Raw genomic sequence first — 25,447 nt, 5'->3', positions numbered from 1 at the left:
GACAGAGTGGAAGGGATGGGGAGAGAGAGAGAGAGAAAGAGAGAGAGAGAGAGAGAGAGAGAGAGAGAGAGAGAGAGAGAGAGAGAGAGAGAGAGAGAGGAAATACATTGATTGTTTGCCTTCCTCATGAGACTGAGCCTGCAACTGAAGTACATGTCCTTGACTGGAATCCAATCCAGGACCTTTCAGTCCACAGGTTGATGCTTTATCCACAGCCAAACCAGCCAGGGCTGAACATAACAATTTGTTGTACATTCACTATTAATGGCATTAGGGTTGTTTCCAGTTTAGGCTTATTACAAAAAATGCTACTATGTTTGTGTCCTGGGAATAAAAGGATTTTCTACCCCTTTGCCAGAGACAGATGTGAGTTTCTTCTGTTCCTGTCCCCCAAATAATGTATTTTTACCTGGACCTTAAAAGGGGAAAGACTTAGTTGCCCCACAAGCAACAGTTTAATCTTCAATTTGTAGGAAACAAGGATGCTGGGAAGCAGCTGAGCATCTTGCCTATCTGCCAAGAAGCAGTGCTCACATACTGGATCACCAAGGGGAGCTCTTAATATCCCACTTGCTTTGGATCTTCTTCAAAACACCTGGAGACTTCCATGGAAGTACTGGTAAACTTGTGAGCAAAGGTGAGCTCCCCTTATGTCAAGGACATCTACCTATCCCAAACTGACTATTGCCCATACTTGCCTTAACAGTTTGATAAAATTCTCAACTGATTTCATCTTACCTGTTTGTATGTTGGCCATTTTTTCTCTTGTTCTCTGTCAAATGTGAAAAACTTCAGTGTTGCATATCTCCTTGAAGGCACTTTTCATACATCAGAATGTTTATTTGGTTGCTTTGATAACTCAACTCTCTGACAGGCTCAAGAAAGTTATTCTGTAGATCAGTGTTTCCCAAACTTTTGACATATGTGTACCCCTTCTATAATTTTTGTAATGCTGAGTACCCCTCATACTCATGAGAATGTAGAATTATGCACAGCTAAGCACGGTGCAGTGCATATCCCCACCAAACTCCAGTGCAACGCGTACCCCCACCAAATTCTTCCCATACCCCTGGGGGTACGCGTACCACACTTTGGGAAACACTGCGTAGATTTTCCATCTTCTTTGCATTATCAGGTTGGGGACAATATTCTCTCATGGCTTTCTACATTATAATTATAAGTGGAATTATCAAGTAATGTTACTGTGGGTATTCTTATAGATATCATTGATGTTCTCATATACACCTTTCAATTGTTTATATACCTAGAAGTAGAATTGTTGAGTAATGTATGTAAATGTTCAGCTTTAATACACTGCCAGTGTTCCAAAGTATTTTACCAATTTACAGTTCTACCAACACTGTAAGAGAATTCTAGGCAACAGATGCATTTATCATTTGTTGTCATTGTTTTGACCATTCTTATTGGCATATCATTGCAACTCTGTGAATTAACTTGAAATTCTCTGTTGGGTACATTTTTATTTGCACTATTCTATTTATTTTGCCCATTTTCTATTGTGTTGCTAATGTTTTTAATATTGGTTTGTAGAAATTCTTTACATATCATGGAAATAAGCTCTTAAAGTCATATGTGTTTCAGATATAGTCTCTTATTATTTAGCTTGCTTCTATAATCTCATTGGTGTTTTTTTAAAAAGTCATGTTGAGGTGTAATTTGCATACAGTAATTATGTCTTTCAAATTCTGGGCCCCAACATGGAAGAAGTTTCCCTATTTGTATCTTTTTACATTCTTTGTCTCCCAGATATGGGGTTTTCTGGTCCCCTTTGCAAGTTCTTAAAGAGCCCCATGTGCGGGGCTTTGAGACATCAACCAAAGGCCTGGTCTGGTGCCTGCACTGATAACTTCATCTGGGGAAGGTTTATGGCCTCTCTGTAATAGGAGTAGTCATATTTTCTTTATTTAAGAAAGCAAATATTTACAGAAGCCAAAATAGCAGGGTTAAAATTTCAACAGCAGTTTTTATATAAGATGGATGCTTTAGTTTTACCTTTCACATGTAGAAAAAATATATATATCTGGCATTAATTTTTGTGTCTGTATCAAGGTAAGGGCCGAGTTTCATATTCAATGTAAATATCCATATTACCTAACATCATTTATTAAAAAAAAACTGCTATTTACTCAATATCACCTTTGTCATAATTCAGTGATCCATATGTGGGTTTATATCTGTACTCTCTATTCTGTTCTATTGATCTATCTATCTGTATGTCAGTACCATACTGTTGAGGGCTGAAATAGAATATTGGGGACCAGGTACAGTTATAAGAAATGTTAATAATATTCTGTTAACCATGATGGTTATGTTCTGATTAGAGAAAGCACATTCTAACCTGGCTCCGAGTTGTAAGCCTTGGGACATGGGAGCTAACATTGGAATGCAGTCCATCCTCCTGTTCAAAAACTGCTTATTATTGTGGAAAGATTTACAACCTCTTGGCTAAAACAATCTACTCCCTGAGGCACCTACTCTTTATACCCACCAGCCCCTATTGCTGATAATCTGGTCCTAGGGCGCCTGGAGGCACCTGCCCTCTATGGTCCCCTCCCACCAACCAGCATGACTGTAATCTAATGATTATCTCATACCTACTTTCCCATGCCTATAATTTCTACTTCTCCACATAATCTTTGTCCTTCTACCCAATATAAGCAGCTGGCTTATGGTGGGGTGCAGAGCAGATTTTTGTGGATGACCAGCTGCTCTCCGATACTGCTGGCAGTATTGGAATAAATGCACATATATGATTAAACCCTGTCTCTGCTTAATTGGCTGAAGTAGTGATGGGCAGCCCGGACTCCTTGGTTGGCTGGTTACATAATCTGGCGACTCTGGTGGGACTCAAGCAGGGAGTTCTCTTTGGTAAGTATTGGGGATCCCTTTGCTGTCTGGACTGGGGGTTCCTGGGTCTGAGACCTGGACTCTTATTCGCAGTGCTGCCAGGAATTTTCCTGTTTTTAGTCCTAGCCACAACATCATCAATCCCTGTCATCTCACCTAAGATGTAAATTGAATCAAGCATTTCTGTACGACAGGAGAAGGAATCAAGCATGTTTGTATAGCACAAGAAGCAATTGCTGTCTCTCCTGTGAGCTTAAGGCATGCATTTCCTGAGTGAACCTGATCAGGTCCTGGTGGCAAGAGACCTCCAGCGGTCCTTGCTTGGTCTCTGAACCTTTAATCTGATCCACTCTGGAATGAGAGCTATTGCCCTGCTTTGGTGGTGTTGTTTTGTTGTTGTTGTTTATTTGTTTGTTTTTTAATGCAGGGTATCCTGAGGTTTCTGTGGCTGGGCATACAAGGAGTATTGTTTGAAATTCTTGTCTGTAGGTTGTGTGTGCTTATGAATATAATATGTAGAGAGTCTCTATTGATTGTTGTTTTGTGTCTCTCTGTTGTTTGGTTTAATTGTTTAAAGATGGGGCACATCCCAACTGATTGTGTCAGGCTGAACCCATGGAAGGGATTGCAGGGACTTCCCAGCAGCTGCAGAGAGTTCCTAATTTCAAGGACCTTCCCTGCTCTCCTCAAGGTGTCAAGCCTCCTGAAATGTCTAGTAAGAGTTTTGTGTGTCTGTAATGTAACTTTGGTTAATGATGTTCTTTGCTTGCTTTCTTAACTTTTGGGGATTTCATTTGCTCTTTGCCATTTTATGAACATAGGAAATCCTCTATCTCTGCTGTTCAGGCTTTGCATCACTCATAACCAAAGGTTATTTGCTATTCTGGATTAATGTAAAATAAGATTCTAAGGCTAATATTCCAGTTACTTCTTTTGGGAGTACTCATTTATTTACTTTGGGGTTGTTTTTTATTCCATTTTGAAATAGGATAAGATCTCTTCTTATATGTAAGATTTCATGTTGTTACAGTCTACTAAGAAAGAAAATTATGGGAAATAAACCTTCTAAACACCCCACATTTTTATCCTAGAAGGGCCTGATCTGAGGTGCCCTAGAGCAAGGGCCATTCCCATGTTGTAAAGAAAAAAAAAAAGTGAAGTCTTTGGTAATATCAAACTTTGGAATTGTGCTGGTTACATAGTAGAAATTATTAAATATCAAGGTATTTTGAAATAGATGGATACTGAAATATTAATTAATCTGATTTTGCCTACTTTTGACCTTTTATTACAGAAAAAAATAGAAAATACACTTGAAACTGTTAGTGAATGTTTTTTAATAGAAATACGATTCTCAAAAGTATAAAGCTATTTGCCAATCTAAAGAAAGCTAACTGCATACTTTTTAGTGGTCACCTAAAACTACGGTTTTTAAAAATTAAGAATTCTAACCAATTGGAAAGAAATTATATAGTTTTGATAGTAGGAGACATGAGGCATGGAGATGCATTTTTGAAGGAAAAAAAGTGAGTTCTAAAGCCGGGTAATTTCTGAATGGGTAAAAAGGTTGGTGAAAGTTTTAAAAATTTGTGAAAGTTGTAAGGGTTGTGAAGAGAAATCTTAAAAGGAAGCTACAGGTAATCTGAATAATAAATTTAATTAGATAAATGAATCTAAAGTAAGCTAATGCAGAATTTGTTTAGTCTTTGCTAGTCTGTTAAAATGTAAAAAAAGACTTTCCTCTTTTTGCCCAGGAAGCAAAAGTTCTATAATTTATTGAAATAGTTATACATTATGTTATATGAAAAAGGTACTTTATTACTTAAAAGGGCCATCTTCTTAATCATGGGATAAGAAGTTTTGCTAGCCTATGTTTGTGTTTAATGCCATTTTTGTCACTTTGAATGAATAATCTACTACTGTTTCATAATAATAAGGATGATATATAATCTTTTGGTAAAATAAGTTTGACAACCTTCCCAGGTTTTGAATTTTAAGAAACTGTTTTCTGATCTAGAATTGGCTTTACGTCATTCCAATAGGCCCTGGAATGCCTCAAGGATTTGTTTTCTCATTTTATGAAGGAAAATTTTCTGTTAAGGTAGATGAGAAGCTTTATCATATAAAGAAATAATAGCTATATTCTATTTATATACGCATAGTATTAAAATATATTCTGATATGCTTTCATTTATAACTCTGTTATTCTGTAATATTGCATTTTTCAGAAAGGACAAGGTTCCATGTCATTTTCATTATAATCAAATCTGTAATTGTGTAATTTTAAATTTTTCCTTGTCATTTAGAGACAGTCACTGTTTTGTTATAATGCATTTGGAAGAACATTACATCTTCTGAGGGACCCATGATAAGGACTCTGACAATTTTAGATGACCCCTTTTGAACTGGATGAAAATTATTAGAAATCTATAGAGTATCTGGATCTATAGAAGTACTGGCAGGAAAAATCAGGACAGACAAAAAATTGACTATGGGACTGAATAAATTGAAAATAATTATATAGTTTTTATAACTTTTGTTGAAGGCATTGCTGATTCTTAATCATTTTTGTTTTGTTTTGTTTTTCAGACATAAGGCAAATTTGTTTCTTTTTTTTTTTTAAAGCAATTTGGTAAATTATCTATTTTTCTCTCTACCTGATCTCTCCAGAATTTGGCAATTCTTAATAAGTGAGTCATGGCAATATTTTTCTTTGCATGAATTTAATAAGACTAGTTCCCAATTGTTGTTATGTTAACCAGGACTTTTACTGGAATGTCATGTGTCATGTCTGAGAAAGACATGCCCAGATTCTGGATGCCACCAGAAAGTTTTAAAAAATGAAAACTGACTTTGAGGCCAATGAAAGTGCCTTGGAGAAATAGTCTGGTACCTTGCTTGGTCACGTGGTTCATGGCAGTCTTTCCAATTAAGGAAGGAAGGTTGATTTCCTGAGAGATGGCAAGGAAAGAACTCCAAGACATTTAGACAACCTCAAGAGTGTGAGAAATTCACCCAAGTCTATAGGTATTGCAGGAAAACATGATGGTAACTAAGTGGCTCAGTTTCTTTGGGCTAATTAAAGCTTAATCATAAAATTCCAGCACAGCAGATTTATTTTCAATCCTATATGATCCAATTGCTATTCTTATTGTCTTCATGCAAAAAAACCAGGCCAAACTGAAACTAGACTTAATACCTGAAAGATCAGACAGAGTATGAAAACCAGGACTACAGGCTTTATTAGAGGAGAAGGACCCTACTGGGCTTTCTCGCAAGGGGAGAACAGCAACACGTGCAGAGGTGAACATGCCTTTTGAGGGGAGGAATGGGAAGGAATGGGGGCTTAGGGTATTCAGCACACGCTGATTGGTGGCTTAATGTATGGTCCATATAAGGTATAAGGGCTTAGGGTATTTGGCAGTTGTTGATTGGTGATTCAATGTATAGTCCATATAAGGTGGCTGGTTAGGTACTTCAATATGTCCAGGCCACAGGTTCAGGTTATGTCATATTCCGTCCACCAGTTGGGGAAAGGGAGGATCTATCATTCCAGGCTTTTGATAATAGTAAAAAAAATAAATAAATAAATAAATAAAAATAAAAATGGAGAGTCTGGGAAAGGTCAGGGGGCGAAGGTCTGTCTTCTGTAGCTACTTCCTGCTGAGAGGGGATGTTGTTGGGGAGTCTACCAGTGGTCTCAAGGATTCTGGTGACATAGGTGCCTCTAGGTTCTGGATTCAAGGCCAAATAGGTCTTTCCCACCTTCTGGTTGGTGAACACCTGCATTCTGTTCTGCAAAAAACTAGTGAAACAGTGCATGAGACAGGGGCAAAGAGCAAGATTAAAAGAATAAATAACAGTGGGCCTAATAGTGGGAGGAGCCATTGGGTAAGTGAGCCAAAGATGGCATACCCCACTTCTAGCTGGTTATGTCATCTTTAGTCAATTCTGTCCTGGAGGGATTTAATGTGATCTTTGACAATTTCGAAATAACTTACAAAGAAGCAGCATTCTTCCCCAAGAAAGACACAGGTACCCCCTTTTTCTGATGTCAAGAGATCTAAAGCACACCAGTTCTGTAAGGTGACCATTGCTAAGGAGTCTACTTGTCTTTGAAGGGATTCAAAGGAATTGCTAATGATGGAGTATCTTCGGAAAATTCAGCAGAAATTTGTGGTAGAAATGAACAGAGAAGTAAATGCCTCCTACTCCAGTCCCTACTTCAGTGAGAACTCCTATACCCACTAAGAGGGGAACAAGGGCTGCCATTTTGTGGCGAGGTCTGAGAAGATCAAGAGAGAATTCGAGTTCTCCCTCTGTTCTGATCGAAAGATTGGGGGTTAGGAATACATAGAGTGAGTGTGACAGGTGCTGGGGGACACAGGTGTAGGCAATAGTCCCACAGAGGAGAAAAATACACGGTGGTAGGCAGGCTAAGGGAGGGGGTAAATTTATAGATTGTGCACAGTTGTAAGGAGTAGGAGTAGTTGAGGTAGTGGTTTGAGAGATATTTGTTAAACAGGTAGTGTTTTCCATGCTGGACAAGGGGTGCAGCAGCATGATTTCCCCAAGAGATTGGTTGGTGAAGTCTCAAAAGTGATCCTGTTGAGTCACTTGGGAGATTAAAAACTGGTCCTGAAGCTGCCACAGCATCACTTGTCTGGTTTTTCTGGGCCTGAAGCTGAAATACAACTGAGACTTAGATATTATTTTTAGGGGGGAAATGAGTAGGGATCTCAGTTGCCTTACTAGTGATATGAAAGGGGAGAGTAGGTTACCCTGGGAGTGAGGTTCTTGTTTTCCCAATTTTGCCCCTTGCTTGTCATCCACATGTTTCTTGTAGGTCCTAAGACAGGGTTTCAAAATAGGTAGAGCAGCGGTTAAGCTCCCTATGGCAGTTCCAACCCCTGCTGTGATGCTGAGGGTTATGAGGAGAAGAATTATCTGGACTCCTCTTTTATGTCAGATATGATGGATAGGGGGACAGGTAAAGACTGATTATTGGGGGCTGAATCTACATTGGGTGAGAGATAGATGAGAGTACAGGTTCCTGTCCTGCTGATGGGGAGACAGATGTATGTGTTTTCCCCACAGAGGAAGAAAAATCCCTGATGACAGAGACAAGCTGATTGGATGTTTCAGTAAGAAGTTAGACACTGTGAATATTCTGGTTTAGTTTAAGAAGTATCCAGCAACTTTGTCCTCCCAGGCTTGGAGACTAAAACCTCACTTTCTTGCTCAGAGTAAAATGGCCCCTTTGCAATTCTTGTCAGCATTTAACTTTAGGACTTTCTTTCTTTCTTTCTTTCTTTCTTTCTTTCTTTCTTTCTTTCTTTCTTTCTTTCTTTCTTTCTTTCTTTCTTTCTTTCAACATTTCTCTTTTCCTTCTCATCACCTACACAACGTTCACAAATTTCACACTTTCAAATTAGCCTTCCTTCAAAAATGCATAACCATGCCTCAGACCTTCCATTAAGTATTTCTAAACATGTCTAGCAATAAATGTTTCAGTATTGTATGCTATTTAAAAATATTTAGAAAAGGCAGGGGGAGGAGGGAGTAGGCCCCACAGGCTGTTCCCAGACCTCTAGCTGCTTATATTTAAACTGCAGCATTTTTTCTAGAGATAATGATCTTAGTTTCTGATAATAGCCTTACTGTGTAGTCAAGAAAGTTGTTCTTTGGGAAGGGTGGATTGGGGGAGGGGGCAAGGTGAGAAGGTGCTGAGGTCAGAGCAGTTTTTAGAGCATTACATGAGTGAGAATGTTGGCCTTGGGATCCAAAGGCTCAGTGAGGGGGGTCCCTTTACCATGTCTTGTCATAAAGGAGCTTTTCAAAAAGACTAAAGTTGTGAACCTGGAGGCAAGAGTACCCAGTGAGCCTGAGAAAGGAGAAAATTCCTTGTTCAGAAGAAGGGACAGTCATGGAGGAGATAAGGAGATAGGGCATTTACAGTCCAAGGAATGGCTTGGCCTTGTGGAGTGAGAGAGTGAAACTGAGGTAGGTGACTGTGGTTTGGGACAACTGGGCTTTATGAGGGAATACATGGTAGCCCTGGCCGGGCACCAAAGTAGAATGGGAAAAGAGTAAATGGGGGAATTTAGTAAGATGCATTGTAGAAGTGAGGTGGCTAATGGCTGTGAGACTAATCCATCAACCCCCATAAAGATACTGAGGAGTGGACAAGTCTCAGGGAATTTGAAGAGGGCAGAATAAGTGTTCGAGTGTCAATTAAAAAAGATATAGGATTACCTACCAACACAGTTGTTACCCGAGGCTCTGTCCTGGTGATGTAAGTCTGTGGGGCCCTGTCAGGGCTTGGGAAGCTTCTTCAATGGCCAGTCCCAGGAGGTCTGGGAGCTTCAAAGTGGATCCAGAGGGTGGCTGTGCTGGACTGGCTGAGGTCTAAACTGGAGGGGCAGGCTACAGTCTGATTTCCAGTGGTCTTCCTTTCCACACCTTGGGCAGGGCCCAGGCTGAGGTCTCAGGTTTGAGCAGGAATTGGCCCAGTGTCTTTCCTTGCTTCATGTGAAGCATGGGCCCAGAGGAGGCTTATCCCCTGACTTACCTGCAGTTGGAGGACTGGCACTTTGTTTGGGGTTCAGGGGAGAGATGGCTAAGAGCTGGAAGGCCTCCTTCTGGGCCTCAGACTTGGCCTGATCTCTCCTTTGATTCTGAATTTGGGTTTCCATGTCTCTATTGTTAAAGATCTTAAAGGTCAGGTTAATGAGGTCTTTTTGAGGGGTTTGTGGATGTGTATATGTTTTTTGAAGTTTGCAGTGTATGTTGGGGGAGTAAAGGTGGTCAGGTCAGTGGAAAAAGAAACCTGAGATGCCTCTTAAACTGTAAGGCTGGACATAGAGAATGGGACATGGACTCATACTATACCCTTAGTTCCTGCTGCCTCCCTCATAGGTAGAATGGATGCAGGAATAGAAGAGGCTGTTGATGAAGGCAGTCTTTGGGTGGCCTGAAAATGAGTGTTATTGATAGATGGGAAAGGCTGTTTTGGAGCTTATGTTTCTCAGGATTTGGGCTCTTAGTGACTGGGGAGAAGGCAGCTGCTGGTTAAGAGGGTCTAAAGAAAAAGAGCCGAGGCATTTTTCCAGTTGAGAAAGAACAGAAAGTGAGAAGGGAATGTCCAGCCACCTGTGAATTTGGTTGCTGGTGACCATGGGGGCAGAGATTCGGTGGAGAGCACAGGGGAAGGCAGGCAGTTACAATAGAATTCTCAGAGGGTAGACCATGGGGTGTGGATTCTGCAGCAGGGTAGTAAGGGATTGGTGGATGCCAGAGAGGTGGAGATGAATGATCGGCTGGGTTGAAAGAGTCAGAAGACAGAAAAAGGGGTTGAGGACCAGATTGTGGGGGCAAAGAGTACTTTTTGAGGAAGATCTGATGGATGTAACATGAGGAGCAAAGCGAGGGGCAGAAGTGGGGCGGGGGGGGGGGAGAATGCCTGTTAGTAGATATTTTGAAAGCTTTCCCTGTCTGGTGGCAAAACTTATCTACTTTTTGGAGGATATTGGAAGTAAAAATGCCATTTTGGGGCCACAGAGAGACATCATCGAGTTCATATTATGGCCAGGTAGTGTTACAGAAAAAATAAAATGAGCTTTTTTGGTTTAATGTAGCCAAAAAGACCAAGGGTCGAGAGACTGGAGAGGAGACACACTAAGGGTGTGTTTCAAGGGGATTTGGACTGAGAGGTTTTTATGACCGGAGGGAAGGGCCACTGGTAATTTGGGGAGAGAACAAGGAGTGCCCTTCTTTTCCCTCAGCCAACCTGTAGAGAGAGAAAGAGACAAGTAAAGGTTCCAAGGTCGTCACCTGGAGACCTTTCCCATAGAGTAAAGCAGAGTTTCCCGGCCAGTTACCTGGGCTTACGTAGAATGTAGAACGTAGAATGTGTAGCCAAGTAGATGAGAAATTCTTGAGGCCCTTCCAGGTCAAGGGAACCATGAGGGGGTTGGCGGGAGTCCCTGAAGCCTACCAGTGAGAAGGAAGCGACAAGATCCCCACATTCCCTGGTACAGCAGGGTTTGAGAGGTGTCCAGAGTGGGCCAATCAACTCAGAACCATACCACCAAGCAGAGCCAGAGCAGGAGTCAGAAGCTTGGGGCTAGGTTTGAGGATAGTCCACGCTCCCATGCACCTCTCCCAGACTTTGGCACCAAATGAAAGATCAAACAGAGTGCAAAAACCAGGACTACAGTTTTAGTAGAGCAGAAAGACCTGCTGGGCTGTCTCACAAGGGGAGAACAGTAACATGTGCAGAGGTGAACATGTCTTTTGAGGGGAGGAATGGGAAAGAATGGGGGGTTAAGGTACTTGGCACATGCTGATTGGTGGTCCATAGAAGGTACAAGGGCTTATGGTTGTGATATTTGGCAGGTTAGGGTATTTGGCAGGTGTTTATTGGTGGTTCAATGTATAGTCCATATAAGGTGCCTGGTTAGGTACTCACATATGTTCAGGCCGCAGGTGCAGGTTATGTCATATTCCACCCACCAGTTGGGCGAAGGGAGGATCTATCATTACCATAAATAAATTGGTCTTAATTTGGCTTCTTAATAAAAAATGAGGGTGATTTTAGGGGGAAATTGTGTTTCAGTAGACTCTATGACAAACAGTTGTGAATATTAGAATCAAAGTTTTATTTTTTTCACCTATGAATTGAACTGGATTCTGAATTTATCTCTAGCTTTTACCTCAATCATACTAACACTTATAACACAGTTTATCTCCACCAGGTTACAAGCCCTACTTCTTATCAGGGAATACCACATCTAGACACCATTGCCACCTCCTTCAGTGCCCAGGCCTCATCGTCCCTCTGACAGAGAGCAAGGATCTCTTCACTCTGGAAAAAAAAAAAAAAAAAAAAAAAAATATATATATATATATATATATATATATATATATATATATATATTTGTCCCTTATCAGCATGAAGCAATTACAGAAGAGGAGAAAACCTGCACCCCTTTTCTCTGAAAGAATTTAGATCCAAGATCCTTGAGGGGGGGTGTGGAAGGCAGTTAGACAGACATGAGCAGAGCAAGGATGATGCACCAACCGGAAGAGAAATGAATAGGACCCTGAGACATGCTTCTCACTACTCCAAGGGTTCTGAAGCTGGCAATGGAGGAACCTATAGAGAATGGACCTTTACATCTTGCCAAGTAGGAGTTGGGACAACTATTGCTAATATGTAGAATTATTCCATTCATTTTTTTTTTTATATTTTATTGATTTTGTACAGAGAGGAAGGGAGATAGAGAGTTAGAAACATCGATGAGAGAGAGTCATCGATCAGCTGCCTCTTGCACACCCCCTACTGGGGATATGCCCGCAACCAAGGTACATGCCCTTGACCGGAATCGAACCCGGGACCTTTCAGTCCCCAAGCCGACGCTCTATCCATTGAGCCAAACCGGTTTTGGCTATTCCATTCATTTTTGGAAGTCATATACAAGGACCTTTATATGTTGGGACCCACTGTTTGGGAAAAGGATGCAAGGATGCTTTCTCTAAAGGTTTCTGCAATAGTTACATGTGGTAAATGTCTGACTTTTATTGGATGTGCTATTGTCTTTCAGTAACTAATAACTACAATATGAATTATTCTGATAATTTCACTCTCTCTTATAATGAACAGACTAAGCTGCTGGATGGTTGGTTTCTGATATATGGGATAACTGTCTATTCATATATCTCTGCTAATAGCACCGGGAGGTCCTGTTCCTTAGGATGACTGACTGTCTTTATGCATCACAAACTTCACAGAGTCTGAACCAAAAGAGATCTTCTCATGTCAACTGCAACAATAATCACCTGTAGAGCCCTGATGCATATATTGCTTTGACCATTTTTGTTATGCCAGTAATGGTAGACTCCCTTAATGTAGAAGTGACCCGGTATGGTAAAAGCCCTGAATTCCACTGCCAGAGCTATACAGAAGGTAAATCAGGAGCTGATCCAAGTCAGGGAGGAAGTTCTAGAGAACCCAGAAGCAGATTATTTGTTGTTGTGGCATTACCATGGTTGTGATGAATTTAAAGGAATGTGCTGTTTTAATCTGTCTGAAAATTATCAATTGATAGAAAACAACATTCAACAAATTAGGGAAACCATCTCCCAAGATCTTGCAGTTACTGTATTTCATCCCTGAGAACTGCTTTCAAGGCAGAAACAAATGCAATCCCGCAGCATGAGATTTTTCATCTAAAACTAATCTCATAGATATGAGATGACAGAAAAAGCATTGGGAAATATTAGGAGCTGAAATAGAATATGGGAGACAAGCTACAATAATAATATATATTAACCATGGTATGTTAACCATGATGGTTATGTTTTGATTAGAGAAAGTACATTGTAACCTGGCTGAGAGGTATATACCCTGGGACATGGGAGCTAACATTGGAATGCAGTCCATCCTCCTGTCCCCAAAACTGCCTATCATTGTGGAAAGATTTAAAATCTCTTGGCTGAAACAATCTACTCCCTGAGGCACCCACTATTTATAACCCACAGCCCCTATTGCTTATAATCTGGTCTCAGGGCACCCAGAGGCACCAGCCCTCTGCAGCCCCTGCCCCATTTCCCAGCCCACATGATTTGTAACCTGTAATTATTATCCCATACCTACTATCTCATGCCTGTAATTCCTACTTCCTCACATAATCTTTGTCCATCTACCCAATATAAACGGCTGGCTTATGGTGGGGTGCAAAGCAGATTTTTGTGGATGACCTGCTGCTCTCCCATACTGGCAGCATTATTGGAATAAATGCTCATAAATAATTCAACCCTGTCTCTGCTGAATTGGTTGAATTAATTACAGGCAGCCTGGACCCCTTGGTTGTCCGATTACAATACTGCCTTGATTACTATAGCTGTATAGTAAATTTTATAGTCAGGTTAATTTAAGTCATCCAACTTTGTTCTTCTTCAAGATCCTTTGCACTTGATATATATATTTCATAACTAGCTTGTCCCATTTTATTTTATTTTATTTTTGTTTTTTTATTTTTGTTTTTCTTTATTAAGCTATTATATGTGTACATATCTTTCCATTGCCCCCCCACTCCCATACATGCCCCCCCCCCCCAAGAGTTTTTCATCCATTGGTTTTGCTTATATGCATGCATACAAGTCCTATGGTTGATAGCTTATCCCATTTTAAATGAAAATATCTGCTGAAACTTTCGTTGACTTATAGATTGATTTGGAAATGACTGACATTTTTATAGTATGCAATCCATGCACGTGGAATGTCTCAAGTTTTTCTAAATCTTTTGAATTTTATCTCTAATTTTTTTCTCTAAGTTATCTGTGTAGACATCTTGCATATATTCTGCTAGAGTTATTCCTAGGTAAGCTCCTCCATTAGGACTAAGGATCTTAGTCCTCCAGCTGCTGGTAGTCTTGAAGACTGGGGGGTATTTGTTGTCTTTTTCCAGAAAGTTTCCTCTGCTACAGAGAAGTGCCCAAACATAATTCTCACACTTCTACCACTGACTGATTGATTCAGGAGAATAGGTATAAAGCCTCATCCCCTTGCCACAAGAGCAGAGTTGTCAGATAAAATACCAGACATCCAGTTAATTTTTATTTCAGGTTATCAAGAATTCTTGTATTAAACATATTTACACTAAAAAAAGTATAAATTTTTATCCAAATTTCAAATTTGACTGAGCAGCCTATTTTCACTAAATCTGTCAATGCTACTCAAGGGTGGACAACTATAAAGTGCCATCCAATCTTCATAGTTTTGGATGAGACTATTGCTATTGCATTGCACTTCAACTTCCTACTTTGTACAATTCTACATCATACATTCTCCCATAAGTGTTGATCATGAAGATATTCTCCAGTAATCTTACATCATGCAAATTTTTATTTCAGGGTCTGTCAACTAAGCCATTTGGAGGTTGCAGACTAAAAATGAAAATTTGGACCTGAGTTACTCATTGGGTATCTGATAATTAGGACCCCACCATTAGTAGTAGGTACAGCTTCTGGCATACTGTAGTGGTGCAATTATCGATATTAAAACATTCACCTGGTGAACTAGGATGAGATACTAGTTTAAAATAATTCATTGGTCACTGGTTGATATAATATCAAGATTTTGAGAGTTTTGAGAGGAAGCCTATATAATAAAAGCCTAAAATGCAAATTGTTTAACTGGAAGTTCGACCACTTGCTATGACATGTGCTCTCAGGTGAGCAGGGTGAGCCAGGCCACAGCCACCAGGACCAGAGGGGCCTGTCAGATTCCCCATGGGTTCACACAGGAGCCATTCTGTGAGGCCAGCCAGGAGAGAGCATGCTGCATGCTTAGCTTTTGTGCAGTGCCTCTGGGTGGCCCAGAGGCTCACGCTACACCCCAGCCCATGATGTCTGGCCACGTTCACCACCTCTCCATGTGGAGACTGGTGTCATGGCTCAGGCACAGGAGGACTCATGAGGGCTAAGGTGCCCAGGTGCTGCCCAGGGCCTGGAGGTCAGCTGGGACCTGCCCTTTCTCATCAGATGCTTGTGCGTTGATCACTGGCCAGGACTAGGGACTACACCTGTGCATGAATTTCATGGACCGGGCCTCTAGTCCTATATAATAAAAGCCTAATATGCTAAGTGTCCAGTCATCTGGTTACCCGTTCAACCAGTCAAGGAGTAATATGCTAATGATATGCTAAGGCTGCTTAACTGCTCGCTGTGATAACCACCAGGGGGCAGATGCTCCATTGGTAGGTTAGCTTATTGCTGGGGTCTGGCCTATCAGGACTGAGCAAGAAGGTCCGGACATGCTCTGGAGCTCTCCTGTGGTCCCTCCCTGGCTGGGCAACCTTCTACATCTCTCCCTGATCCTAATCATGCAACCAGTGGGGTCCCTTGGCCTGCCCTGTGCCCTCTTGAAATCTGGGATCTCTTCAGGAATGTTAGACAGCTGGTTTTGGCCTGATCCCACAGGGCAGATCAAAGGATCCTACTGGTGCACAAATTCATGCACTGGGTCTCTAGTATTAATTATGAAGAAACTGGAATCAGATGGTGATAACTGAATGTTATCAATGCATTGTGTTTACTGTAAATGAATGACTGATTAAGTACCAATTGAAGATAAAGTGTGAAAGACCAAGGGCCTATTTGGCATCATATACTAAACATTCTTATCTCCTACAGAAGAGAGACAAAATGTAGGATCAGGCTCAGGACTCATCATTTGAATAGCAGTGCTCCAGAGGAAGTTTATTTCTCAGAAACAGAAAGTCTTCTATGACAAATTGGGAGCCTTAATTGTATAAGAGTCCTGGGATTTGCACTGGGGACCATAGGGTCAGTAACTAAAAATCCTCGGATTCCCAGTGCCTCTTGAACTCTCTAGCCTGTTGAAGTAGTCTATTCCTCCCTGTTAGAAATTGATAGCATTGCTCCTTTTCTTGAAGTTGATGTTGAGGACTCTGCCTTACAAAGAATGCTGTATTTATAATACTTCTCAGTCTATTCCTATCTCCCTTCCTGGTCACAAGACCAGAAACTAGGGCCAGGTCACAACATAAATTGAATCTGCTAAGGCAGAAAAGGGACTATACCCCAAAACAGATATAGAACCTGGCAAATGGGATCCAAGAGAATATGTGTGGGACTGAGTCATGAGATGTTGGAACAAGGTGGAGGGGCAAGGGTAATATAATATTGTATTAAAAAAAGAATATAGTGATATAGGGACATTCTTCATTGATGCAGATTTTAATACCCAGGAAAAGACTTTGGAAAGCAATGCTTGGAAACTGCTAGAATAGCTCTTAGAAACTTGAGAAAGTTATAGTTCTGGATTACTGCAAAGATTTAGTGAAAGTAGAACTGTCATAGAAACCAGTAAAAGAAGAGATCAAAAGGTTCACAGTAGTGGCCATGTTAGAGTAAGAATACTACATTGGCTGGAATATTTACCAGTTCATTATATTTTTGTGAAGGGACAAAAGCATTTAATTTACCAAACCAATGAGAAATGGGCTTGTGAGAAGAGGGATAAGCATTGTTGAGAAGCTTAAAAGGGTCTGTTTTCTTTAGGCTGGTACTGATTGTTGGAAACACTATTACAAAACTAGTTTCCCTGATAGCCATAGGTGTGGCAAGTAGAGGACAGATGTGTAGGTGTAAGACTGGAAGCAGGGACACATTTTGGAAAGCTGGTTTGCACTAATCCAGTTAACAAGTCATTGGTAACTTGGGCTAATGTTGTTGCAGTGGATAAAAGGAAAAAGTAATAATCTAAATAAACAGGTATTGGCGAAAGGTAGAGACAGAAGGAGAAAGCACTATAGAAGATGATATACAGTGATGTACCCTTTTGATTTATGGTTTTGAGTATCTGCAAAATAACTATAATTTAGAATATAGACCCAAACATTTTGAAACTGAAAGGAGATGCTAAATCAGGATGTATGCTCACCCTCGAAATTTCTGGTTTCCTTTTCTTTTGGGTGGGGTTGGGGGAATCACTATTACCAATGTATATCCTTTTTACTCATCTTTTGAAAGAAACTTTTTTAAAAATATATATTTTATTGATTTTTTTTACAGAGAGGAGGAGAGAGGGATAGAGAGCTAGAAACATTGATGAGAGAGAAACGCCCTACCGGGGATGTGCCCACAACCAATGTACATGCCCTTGACCGGAATCAAACCTGGGACCTTTTAGTCCGCAGGCCAATGCTCTACCACTGAGCCAAACCGGTTTTGGCAGAAACTAACTTTTGATTTTGTTTATCTTTCTAGTGATATATTTTTGTTTAATTTTGCTCTGATTTTTTTATTATGTTTTTCCTCTTCCTTAGGCCTAATTAACTATTCTGTTTATATTTTCTTGATATAGATACTCAGATCACTGATTAATAACTGTTTCTATTTTCTAATATATGGCTTCTAAGACTATATGTTTTTCTTATAATGATGGATTTACCTACATTCCAAAAGTTACAATATATAAAATTTTCAGTATCATCCAATTCAAAATATTTTCTAATTGTTATTGCTATGTTGTCTTTGACCCATGGTTAACTTAGAGCATGTTTTTAAATTTTCAATCATATGGGGACATTTTAGTGATCTTTTTGTTACTCACTACTTATTTCTGCTATGGTCAGAACCTATCATGGATGATCTCAAATCTTTGAAATATTTGAGACTTGCTTTTTGGTCCAACAGATGGTCAAATTTAGGTGCATTTAGATTTCGAAAACATGTGTAGTATTCTGTAGTTGTTGTATAATTATCTATGAATATCAATTATATGAATTTGGTTAATAGTGTTATTACACATCATCCTTGCTGAATTTTAAAATTCTATACCTTTACTAGGTTTTTGCTTGTTCTATTATTATAATAGTATGTTAAAATTCACTCTAATTGTGGAATTGTTTTTATTAACTTTTTATAATTTCAAAATGCAGCTTTACCTCTAATAATTCTTAATTTTAACTTTTGTGACCTTAATATAGTTAATTAGCTTTTACTTGGTTAGGGTTTGCATGCTATAGCTTATTCTGTCTTTTAATTTTTTAAGCTTTCTGTATCATTATAATTTAGATAAGTTTCTTTTTTTTTAATATATTTTATTGATTTTGTACAGAGAGGAAGGGAGAGAGATAGAGAGCTAGAAACATCAATGAGAGAGAGTCATCGATCAGCTGCCTCTTGCACACCCCCTACTGGAGATATGCCCGCAACCAAGGTACATGCCCTTGACCGGAATCGAACCCGGGTCCCTTCAGTCCCCAAGCCGACGCTCTATCCATTGAGCCAAACCGGTCTCGGCATAATTTAGATAAGTTTCTTATAAGAAACTTGTACTTGTTTTATTTTCTTTAAATCTAGTTTGGTAATTCTTATATTTGATCACTTATTACATTTATATTTAGCATTATTTCTTATTTATTTGGCTATATGTCTATTTTTGCAACTTTTTCTAATGTTTAATCTGTTTCAAGTTTTGTTGCTGTTATCATTGTTCTCCCTTCTTGTATTTTTTTATTTTTCTAATTTTTCTCACTAACTTTGTTATATATTCTTTAATGGTTCACCTAGAGATTAGTACATATTTCCTTGACTTGTTAAACTCTAATATTAATTAGCTCTTTTGTCTTTTAACTGACGATAGAAGGATCTTAGGACACTTTAAATAGTTACAGATAATGATTTCCAGATATTGTTATCCCCATTTTACAGATAAAAATACTGAGGTTCTGAAGAATTAAGAGACTTGTTTATGCTCTCAGAGCTAATAAGTGGCAGAGGCATTTGTACTATAATGGATACAGGTTGCATTTTCTGGAGTCCTTCCTGATCCATTGCTATGGACTGTTTTATTAACAACTGTTCACAGAAGTACAGTGGTATCATAGTCTCCTCCATCAGCCACTTTTATTTTTAATTTTATAGCAGTTTATCCTTTGTAGTACAGCTTTGCATCCATTGTTATCTAATACTCTCAATAATTCTATTAAGTAAGGAGCACAAAGATTAATATTACTTTTTGAAAAGTAAAAACTGGACTCAGAGAGTAAAAGCATGTTGCTAAAACATAGACACTAACTGTTAAGTGCTGTCCTAAAACCAAATTATCCTGATGTCTGCTTCATGCTATTTTCATCATAAGTGTACTGAATCCTGTCATTGCCAATGTTTTTATGAAAGTTCTTTGACTTCTGGAAAGAGAACTTCTGGAAAATCTGGAGATGACAAAGAGAATAGCTAATGCATTAATATAACAGGTAAAAATGATTGCTCAAAACAAAATTAAACTTAAGGATAAATGTGAAGTTGAACATTTATGTTAAAAATAATTTATTCAAGCCGGGACCGGTTTGGCTCAGTGGATAGAGCGTCAGCCTGCGGACTGAAAAGTCACGGGTTCAATTCTGGGCAAGGGCATGTACCTTGGTTGTGGGCACATCCCCGGTGGAGGGTGTGCAAGAGGCAGCTGATCGATGATTCTCTCTCATCGATGTTTCTAACTCTCTATCTCTCTCTCTTCCTCTCTGTGAAAAATCAATAAAATATATTTAAAATAATAATAATAATAATAATTTATTCAAGAAAAGAATGGGGTAGAACTAGGTTGCCAGCAATTCAATTGAAGAAAGTTCTAGGTTTATTTATTGATAGTTGTTTACTTGTTTTTTAGTTGCCTACAAGCTTAATATGAGCTATGGTATGTGGCTGGGTAAAATCCTTCTTTGCCTACAGCAATTATGTGCAGATTAGTGATGTGAAGTGAGACTGGTGTTCACAACCCAGCTCTGGTATTTACTAGGTGTGTGACCTCAGGTAATTCACTTTTCTTCTATGCCTCAGTTTCTTCAGGTGTAAAGTTAGATACTAATAGCATTTATTTAATGGAAACGCTGGAGGATTAAATCAATTTAAGGGGGGGGATTTAGCACTATATCTGACACATAGTAACATGAAAAAATATCAGTTATTGGTAATGTTATTCCATTTAGAATATGACAGCCAATTCTATATACCAAATCATAAGGGGAGCATTAACAAATGTGAACATAGCCATGATTGGAAAGAGACTGGAAACCATTCATATGAGAAATAGTTGAAGAAATAGAATCTCTAGACTGGAAGAGATAAAACAAGAAATACAGGTATAGTGTATAGTACAATTTTTGAAGACACTTTTTCTTTGAAGAAGAGGAATTATGTCTTATCTGTGTGGCTCCATGAGAAACTAAGGGACAATGGGCAGAACACAGGGAGGCAAAAGGAGGCATATTTTATCTCAGGGTAAGCAAGAAATATATTGCCAGGGGTGGTATGGAATATCAAATGAAGTGCTGAGTCCCTTGTCATAGGAGATAATGAAAGAATTCTATCAAGGCTGATGATAAAGTGATTTATCCAACAGGGAAGAAGCTGGTTTGACAAATTCTAAAATCTCTTTGACAGAATTGGTGATATTCCACTTTTGAGGCAAGAGTCTCTGGATCCTGACAATCCAAAGTAACATAAAAGATTTCATCTCCCCCCCCCCCCAAAAAAGCCTACTGTTGTACCCTCTCAGTATCAGTATTTATTCTATATATCTGTCACTTCAGTGAAGCCATTCAAGACCAAACCTTCAGTTGAAAATGAGAGAACATCATCTCACTAATACTCCATACAATATGCATTTTAAGCTCTAAATATGATGGTTTCAAATTACCTCAGTCTTTTCATCTTTTTTATTTGTTGATTCTTATTCTCTGTCTAGAAGCCTGGTGCACAGACTCATGGATGGGTGGAGTCCCTCAGTCAGACCTGCAAGGATAGCATCAAAACTGGCCCTGTGCACAGATTCAAGTACCGCTGGGGCCTTTTGGACTGGCCTGCCAATTCTGTGAAAAATCTGTCTCCCTTTTCCCTTATCTGGGTCCTCAGTGTGGGTGAACCAGATTCAGGGGTGACAGTGCAACAGCAGTAACCTAACCCATGGCTGGTTACTCAAGGAATCAGGCTCCCTCTTCTAGTGGTTGGAGACTCTGCCCCTTGGTGGTAATTGTGTGTGATAGCTACCAGGTGAACAGTTGAATGGTTAGACAATTGCTTAGGCTTTTATATAGTATTAGATGCCTGGTGCACAAAATTTGTGCACAGGGGTGGGGGGTATGTCTCTCAGCTCAGCCTGCACCCTCTCCAATCTGGGACCCCTCAAGGAATGTCTGACTGCCTGTTTAGGTGCGATCCAGGTAGGATCAGGCCTAAACAGGCAGTTGGACATGCCTCTCACAATCCAGGACTGCTGGCTCCAAACTGCTCACCTGCCTGCTTTCCTGATTGCCCCTAACTGCTTCTGCCTGCCAGTCTGATCACCCCCTAACCACTCCCCTGCCAACCTGTTTGCCCCTAACTTCCCTTTCCTGCAGGCCTCGTCACTCCTAACTGACCTCCCCTGCTGACCTGGTCCCCCCACATGCTCTCCCCTGGAGGCCTGGGTCCCCCCTAACTGCCCTTCCCTGCAGGCCCGGTCATCCCCAACTGCCTCCTCTGCCAGCCTGATCACCCCTAACTGCCCTTCTCTGCAGGCTTGATCGCCCCCAACTGTCCCTCCCAACTGTCCTCCCCTGTTGGCCTGATAACCCACAACTACCCTCCCTTGCAGATCTGGTCCCTCCCAACTGCCCTCCCATCTTGTGGTGGCTATCTTGTGTCCACATGGGGGCAACCATCCTTGACCACATTGGGACAGCCATCTTGTATGTTGTAGTGGTGGTCAATTTGCATATTACTCTTTTATTAAATAGTATAGAGGTGTGGTACACGGGTGGGGGCCAGCTGGTTTGTCCTGAATGGTGTCCTGGATCAGGGTAGGGGTTCCCTTGGGGCATGGCACAGCTTGAGCAAGGGGCATGTGGTGGTTTGCAGGCTGGCCATGACCCCTGGGGACCCAAGCAGAGGTCCTGGTATCTGGGAATTATTTCTTTTCTATAATTGAAACTTTGTAGCTTTGAGCAGAGCCAAGCCTCCTGCTCACTCTATGGCCACAACCATTTTTGTTGGGATTTATTTATCTTCTATAACTGAAACTTTGTAGCTGTAAGCAGAGGCCTGGACCAGCCAGGGTGTGTGGAAAGCTTGGCCAGGGCAACCCAAGCCTCCTGTTCTCTCAGTGTCAACAGCCATCTTGGTTGGGTTAATTTGCATACTTGCTCCTGATTGGCTGGTGGGCATGCTTATGGGTACAGCAGAAGTATGGTCAATTTGCATATTGTTCTTTTATTAGATAAGATATAGATAATTACGCCTGTACCAAAACAGCTATAGAGGGAAGAATAACACTATTTTCAGTGGGATAAAATAATGGCTACTTCTTCTCAGCTCAAAATCAAGAAATAACTCCTGGAACTATACCAGCCTTTAGGTGTATCTGGCTTTACATCCAAACATCTAGGAAAGGATGCAGCAGAAGGAGGTATGTCAAGGAGGAGATAGAAGGTGGATGGACAGTGGGCTAGGAGTAAGTAGTGTACTATTATTCCAAGTCTCAACTGCCACTTCCTAAGACTCATAGTCATGTTTGTGAATATGATCTTAGGAAAATATGACTTCCCAGTGAAATGTCACAGCAAAAATCAATTTTTTGGGCAAAAAAGAAAAAAGAATAGAACAGTTAATAACCTGTGGAAAATTATGGACTGCAGCCCAAAACCAGCCAGCTGCTTGATTTTATTGTAGCCATTCCCATTTATTTACATATTGTCTATGGCTGCTTTTGTATTACAAAGACAAACTTGAGTATTTTCAGTAGAGACTATGTAGCTCACAAAACCCAAAATATTTACTACATGGCTCTGTGCTGAAGAAGTTTGCTGATGCTTGTTTACAACACTGTTCTCCAAAGTAGGGTATTACCTAAGGAGTACACATGGCAATGAGTTGGGCTATGAAAAGTTTAAGAACTTCTATTGTTAACTTTTAAAATTTCATCTTTTTTACTTCATTTTGTATATTTTTTGTAATGTTTATATTAGTACTACTAGTACTAAATTGTTTTATAAATCAGGGTGCTTAACCTATGAAATTCAGAGACCACTAGTCTATACTTGTGGTCTTACAACATCAGAATCAGATGGAGGATGTTAAAATGTATATTCCTAGGGCCTACCTATGGAAGGCATTATAATACATGCTCCCCCAAAATTTCTACAACTTAATCCTCAGAACCTATATATATTCTACATTATGTGGCAAAAGAGGCTTTGCATATATGATTAGGCTAAGATTTGAGATGGGGATTACTCTGATGGACCCAATGTAATAACTGGTTTCTTTTTAAGTAAAAGAATGAGGCAAAAACTTCAGAATCAGAAAAAGGGATGTGATGGTGGAAACAGAGATCAGAGTGATGCAATTGTTGGCTTTGAAGATAGAGGAAGAGAGAAAAGGAATGCAGACAGCCTCTCTAAACTGGAAAAGGCAAGGAAACGGATTCTCTTCTAGATTCCTAGAAGAAACATAGTCCTGCTTACACCTTGGTTATAGCCCTCTGAAGTCCATTTTATATATTCTGACCTCCAGAACAATAAGATAATGAATATGTGTTGTTTTGACTGATAGACTTTGTGGTAATTTCTTACAGCAGTAGTAAAATATGAGTACAAAACTTCTAGAGATTCTAATTTAGTATGTCTGGATTTTGGTGCCTAAATTCCTGAATTTTAGATCTATGGCTGCTATCAATAAAATGTATTTCCTCAGGCAGTCACTAATCCCCAGTTTTAAAGAAAAGAAAGTAATACTACAAAAGGTTAATAACTTCTTAGTTTATAAAGTTCTCTTTTTGTTTATGTGAGATAAATGGACGAGATGATGCTTTGAAAAAAAGTAAAAGCATCATGCATTTATGAGCTATAACTGTGTGCCTTTTTGTCAGGGCACCTGCATTTCATTTAAAATCACTTTATTTTTAGTTTTTTGAGGAAACTTGATACTGTTATCCACAGTGGCTGCACCTGTCTGCATTCCCACCAGCAGTGCAAGAGGGTTCCTTTTTCTCCGCACCTTCTCCAACACTTGTCATTTGTTGAATTATTGATGATTGGCATTCTGACAGGTGTGAGATGGTACCGCATTGTTGTTTTAATTTGCATCTCTCGGATAATTAGTGACTTTGAGAATGTTTTCATGTGTCTCTTGGCCTTCCTTCTGTCTTCTTTTGAAAAGAGTCTATTTAGGTCTGTTGCTCAGTTTTTTATTGGATCATTTTTCTTCCTTTTATTAAGTTGTATCAGTTGCCTGAAGATGTGGGAGATTAAACTTTTATCAGTGATAAAATTTTCAAATATGTTCTCCTATACAGTGGGCTTTCTTATTGTTTTGTTGGTTGTTTCTTTTGCTGTGAAAAAGCTTTTTATTTTGATGTAGTCCCATTTGTTTATTTTCTCTTTAGCTTCCATTGCCCTAGGAGCAGTATCAGTGAATAAGTTCTTTGGGCATATGTCTGAGATTTTTCTGCCTGTGGATTCCTCTAGAATTGTTATGGTTTCCCACCTTATGTTTAAGTCCTGTATCCATTTTGAATTTATTTTTGTGTATGGTGTAAGTTGCTGATCTAGTTTCATTTTTTTTGCATGTATCTAATTATTTTAATACCATTTGTTGAAGAAACTGTCTTGACTCCACTGTATGTTCATACCTCCTTTGTCAAATATTAATTGAGCATAGTGGTTTGGGTTGATATCTGGATTCTCTATTCTATTGCATTGGTCTATATGTCTGTTCTTGTGCCAGTACCAGGCTGTTTTGAGAACAATGGCTTTGTAATACAGCTTGAAATCTGGTATTGTTATCCCACCTACTTTATTCTTCTTTCTCATTATTTCTGTGACTATTAGGGGTCTTTTTCATTCCAGATGAATTTTTGGAGAGTTCTTTCTAGGTCTGTGAAATATGCCATTGGTATTATAATAGAGAGTACATTGAATCTATATATTGCTTTGGGTAGTATGGACATTTTAATGATGTTGATTCTATCAATCCATGAACATAGTATGTTCTTCCATCTGTTTACATC

The 25,447-nt window shown here is 39.6% G+C and overlaps 1 long non-coding RNA gene across 1 annotated transcript; it reads left to right on the top strand.

Annotated features, from left to right (window-relative positions):
* Positions 1-2,311: 2,311 nt before the first annotated feature.
* LOC118728207 lies at positions 2,312-14,368 on the top strand. The gene is made up of 3 exons (XR_004990824.1): positions 2,312-2,421; positions 3,156-3,161; positions 14,359-14,368. It is a non-coding gene; the product is annotated as an uncharacterized LOC118728207 (long non-coding RNA).
* The last annotated feature ends 11,079 nt before the right edge of the window (positions 14,369-25,447 follow it).

The sequence above is a fragment of the Pipistrellus kuhlii genome, unplaced genomic scaffold, assembly GCF_014108245.1.
Source record: "Pipistrellus kuhlii isolate mPipKuh1 unplaced genomic scaffold, mPipKuh1.p scaffold_m20_p_29, whole genome shotgun sequence".
NCBI lineage: Eukaryota > Metazoa > Chordata > Mammalia > Chiroptera > Vespertilionidae > Pipistrellus > Pipistrellus kuhlii.
Note: the sequence above shows the minus strand (reverse complement) of the source record. Positions and strands in the feature narration are given on the sequence as shown.